Below are 5,163 nucleotides of genomic sequence, written 5' to 3' on the forward strand. Positions count from 1 at the left end.
ACATCCACATGACCTTTCAAAAGCCTAAGATCCACGGTCAGCAGGATCATTTTTCGGCTTCGTTTCGTGCTCAAATCTTTCAGCTTGATGAACAGCTTTTCTCCTCGCTTTTTTCGTGGGAGAACGGCTACGTCTACGATGCTTCCGTTGACGATCTCCGGGAACCGACCTATGATGAACTTGATGTTACCGGTGTTGATAGATTGATTTTTTGCCCAAAATCTCAAAACCATGTAAGGCTCCGGATCCGAGGATGACGACATCGTTCGAGTTCGAGTTGAGGGACGGTATGGAAACGAGTAACTTCGTTGCACCAGTGAAAAACACAAGCATGAAGACGGGGAGCATTGCTCTTAAATACACTACGGGAAAGGGCATATTTTTCCCCCAATCGTACCCCCAAAAAAATTCTTTACCTCTTTGCCATTTCATTTTCTATTGGACGGGAACACGGTCGCTCGCGGAATCGATAGCCCAAAATGACATTACTAATTCGTGCGAACGTATGACATATCAAATCGTCCTATGGTGACAACGATTTATCCTGGAAGTGAATTTTCTATTCGGGAACGCTCCAGCGATGTACTCCAGTTTCGAAATCGAAGTATGAGGCCAGTGCAATAGATCGGAAGCCGATGATTTGGAAACTCTTCTCCATCACCGGGAAATAGACGAGAGCAAGGCAGTCAAGATAAGTCTCCTGATCTTATTCCGAGACCATGTAGACTGGAATTATGATGGTAGTGGTGAGGGTCGAACCCTACGATACATTCCATATGTACATTCATTTACGGAACCCAGTACCTCAAACCTTCTGGCTATTTCGATATGTTGAACTGTTCTTTGGACCAATAAGATATCTCGAAGAAGAACCCGATTGGAACAACCTCATGGAGACATCCCATGATATTACATCTTTTTACGTAAGCGCCATAAACGCGCTCAGCTTATGAGCGATTTACTCTGACTGAGTCAGTAAAATAGTCATTCGCCAGGAGTCTCATTCTTGATGATTATTGATTATATCATCATGGTGAATTTTTTCGCTTGATTTCAACTAGATCAAAACACGTGCGAACTTCAGGCTCATGGGTTTTGAAATTACCGTCTCTAATCGCACCCGTAGCGAAGCACGGGTAGGATGGGCTAGTATGTAATAGATGCGGGGGCTGACCGTGACCATGGTGAGATCAGGAGCGAATCAAAGAAGACTCAACGTCGTTGTTAGAAGAGCGTGATTATGTATTGTGCATAGTTTTTTTGGAGGGAACCCATGAGCAACAGGTTTGTAATGCTTGTTCCTATAAGACCTTGCTGGACGGTGGGCGCTCGGGATAATGACCGACCTAATTCTTGGCATGTGTGAATTGGAAACGATCAAGATCCGCGCACAATTCCTAGATTGATGCGAGAATCTCTTCTAAGATAATGTCTGAGAGAGATAGCGATTTATTCTGGTCAGACGTCGGATGCTGAGGAGTATCGGGGTCTTTCACAGCTTCTCAAAATCCTTGAGGTAGGAGATTGTCGGAGAGCACCTATTCCACATAAGCACATATAGGTGGGAAGTTGTAGTAGGCGGCAATGTTCGACGAACCCTCCTCATTGTAAAGAACGGGAGCAAACACGATATCATTCAAGCTTGCGTGAAAACATCTCCTCTTCAACAAGGTTTCGAGTTCATGAGCTCCAACAAAATATGCGCACTCATCTAAGCGAGATGTCGTGGAGCCGCGATCTTCTCGCACTAGGCGATGGAACCGCGAACGACTTCGATGACTGCTCTCCCCTGCCGGAGCCAGTCTTCGGCGAGGCGGATATTATTACAGCTGTTTTCGGAGCTAAGATCTCTCTGACTTCCGAAACTCTCGATCAACGCGCAATTCTCGCAACGAAGAATATTCACGTGGATTTTCCAAATAATGAGGTCCTGAAGCCTGTCCAAACACAACATCGCCGCGATCATAAGAGCTGGAACGCAATTATGACTTCATCGAACGACGATCAAATAACAATAGCAATATCTCAATAGTCTAACGCCCCCGGGCTTACCACCCCATGTGCTCCAATTCAAAGACATCCTGCTCAGAAACCTTGATGTCACTTATAGTTTGTGCAATGGTACCAGATTCAGGGATGAAGCCCTTGGCCGACATTCCGTGGTATGCTCATTCACCACAGGTGAGCGAAAAGGCTAACAGGCCATATTCGGCCGTCTAGACCTCTATCGGGACGGCGCCCCTTTCAGATTAAGACGACGCCGATTCCCGTTCCGTTTGGCGTTCGTCATGACCATGAACAAAGCTCAGGGCCAGACTTTCGCTCATGTGGGTCCGAACCTCTCCGACGATGTTTTCAGCCATGGCCGGTTATTTACAGCGGTGTCTCGACGAAGGAGCCCAAATAACTAGCACTTCTTCAGCTCGCTCAACCGCGCATTAGGCCTCTCTCCGGAGCGTCAGATAGACTACTCCTGGGAGCCCAACGGCCAAACACCCTCAACAGTGCAACTACCGTATTCTCTCTAATAGTGGGGCATGTCCCTCTATTTTTCGAGCTTCCGAAACATGCCCCTATATTGGAGAGAGCCCGAATATTAGAGAGTGCCCCTCTATAATTTCAACATCCCGAAATGGGATCCCCCCCTGCCGCTTATATTCTCCATTCAATTCCTTTGGATCAATCAAGAAATAATCAATTAATGTTTGCCGCAAGAGCCATGCAGACTCTATTTCCGCTGATCTTCGAAGCCCCCCTACCCACACCCTCTATCGTTTCTGGTCTCAATAGAAGGACTGATAACTTCGTTGTAGAAGTTAATTATTCAATAGTCACACAGTTGAAGCCACGTCGTTACTCCCCGGTCACATAGCACAGAACTGGGAACGTTACAGAGACGCGGTTACTCCTCGGACTCTCGGAAAACTACGGTTTTTCGGCTCAGCTGTAACAAGTGAAAACGCCTTCCGAGGCACTTCTCAAGAAAGGCGTCACTTCGAAATGGGCAAAGGAACAGCGAGAAGCTTTCGTCAAAGCTAAGTAAGGAGCTGCTGTCAAGTCCACTTCTTCTGGCAGACTATGATCCCCGCCAAACTCTCGTGCTGGCGGCAGATGCTTGCGATACGGGAATCGGCGGCGTTCTGCTCCCGGGAACGCGGACGGAAACGAAAAGGCGGTCTTCCACGTTTCGAAGTCACTGTCTCCGTGAAAGCGGAACTACAGTCAGATAGAAGAAGAGGCTCTCGCTTTGGTCTCCACCGTCGAAAGACTTCACAAATTCATCTGGGGCCGCCGTTTCATCCACCAGACGGACCATAGGCCCCTCGTTGCTCTGTTCCAGCCAAACAATATGAAAGATCTCGGCGAACGAACCGCAGCGCGCTTGAGACTCTGGGCTCTTCGTTCGGTGGGTTATGATTCCCATATCGAATACGTCCGGACGAATGACTTTGGCGATGCCGACGCGCTGTCGCCTCCGATCCGCGACCTCAGGAAAGGAGGAAAAGACGCCGGCTTCGATTGAGTCATCGGTCACCTCAACCTTTATGAGCAGGAAATCGTAGCAATTCCCTCAATCTCTCTCAAAGTACTCAAGCTTCGCAGGATGTGAAGGAGGCATCTCGGAAAGATCCCGTGCTGATGTCTATCCTCGAAGGCGTCAGAAAGGGTCGGCGCGATGACGATCGCAGAGGTCCGGTTCTCCGGCCCTTAGCTCAACAGGCCGAAAGCATATGCGAGAACGACGGATGCCTTCTACTGAATGATCGTCTTATCGTGCCGCAACCCCACCGTATAGCTGTGCTCTACGAGCTACACGTCGCGCATCCGGGCGTACGGCGCATGAAAACGCTCGCACGGGCTCATTTTTACTGGCCACAGATGGGCAAAGATATCGAAGGGTTGGTGAAAAGTTGCGCGCTTTGCATCCAACACGCCGCAAACCCGCGCAAGATTCCGCTGCAGCCCTGGCCCGACTCAAAGAGTCCGTGGACTCGGATTCATTCGGACTACGCCGAACCTCAGAGGGGAAAAATTTTCCTGGTCATTGTGGACAGTTTTTCCAAGTATCTCGATGCGGCATGGATTACTCAAGCCACCAATCAGACTTGGGTTGCCCACATGAGAGTCGTGTTCCGACATTTCGGCCCGCCAGAAATGATTGTTTCGGACAACGGCCCGCGATTCATTCCGTGGAGTTCGCAAGATTCCGCGAGGAATTCGTAATCACCCACCTCTGTATCGCCCCTCGACATCCGCAAAGCAATGGCCAGGCGGAGAGGATGGTCGCAACGTTAAAAAACGCAATTTCTTCTGATCTGAAGTTCCTGAACGAGGCGGTGGCCGCTTACAATTACACACCGTGTTCCGTTATCGGCGACTTGACACTGGCCGAACTTTCCTTCGGACGCAAGCCTCGAACGCCTCTCGATTTCTTCCGCAAGAAACCGGTTTCGGATATTCCTACCTGTCCTCACCAACGCCGTATGAAATAGTCTTTCGACACATATCACGGCGCGTTTCCACGTTCTCTATCATTGGGAGAGGAAATCACGGTGGAGCTGGCCAATGGCTCCCGGTTCCGGGGTTAGATCGAAAAATACTCTCCGGTCCTATAGCACAGAACTCAATAGTCCCTTTCCGAAGTTTGGAACGCTCTTCGCAACCACCCGATGATAGTTTCCATGGTGTCTTTACCTCACTCAGTCAGACAACGTCTCCAAATCCGGAAAATTAATCGATGTACTCGAAGTCAAACTTCGTTCGTCTACCGCACTCAAGACTTCAATGCGAATTATAGGATAGTATGTGCTCCGTGATAGCTCCGCACGGAGAAATACAAGACCCAAGGAAGCCTGATTTCGGCACGTAAGTCGAAACGCTCATCGGGAACTGTGTGTCCTGTGCGATTGGTACCAATCCTGGGAACGTGACATCGCTTTCGTCAACAAGCCCGTTCCGGAAATGAAAGCACTGGGTTTCCAATCCGAATTCCTTCCCCCCCAATATTCGTCATTTGGATTCGTTGCATTAATAAATCAGAAATAGCCTATATGCTATTCTTTCCGGTCTTTTCTTTGCTCCTCAGTTGACGAGTATTTTTAGCGTAGGATTACGCTCTAGGGTTTCGGTAGGGGGTCGGAGGAAGAAAATCGTGGGTCAATT

General features: G+C 48.9%; 1 pseudogene; it reads left to right on the forward strand.

The window, feature by feature from the left end:
• Window positions 1-3,349: 3,349 nt before the first annotated feature.
• On the forward strand, window positions 3,350-4,493 carry LOC108865110 (uncharacterized protein K02A2.6-like; annotated as a pseudogene).
• The last annotated feature ends 670 nt before the right edge of the window (window positions 4,494-5,163 follow it).

The sequence above is a fragment of the Galendromus occidentalis genome, unplaced genomic scaffold, assembly GCF_000255335.2.
Source record: "Galendromus occidentalis unplaced genomic scaffold, Mocc_1.1 scf7180000076284, whole genome shotgun sequence".
NCBI classification, from domain to species: Eukaryota; Metazoa; Arthropoda; class Arachnida; order Mesostigmata; family Phytoseiidae; genus Galendromus; species Galendromus occidentalis.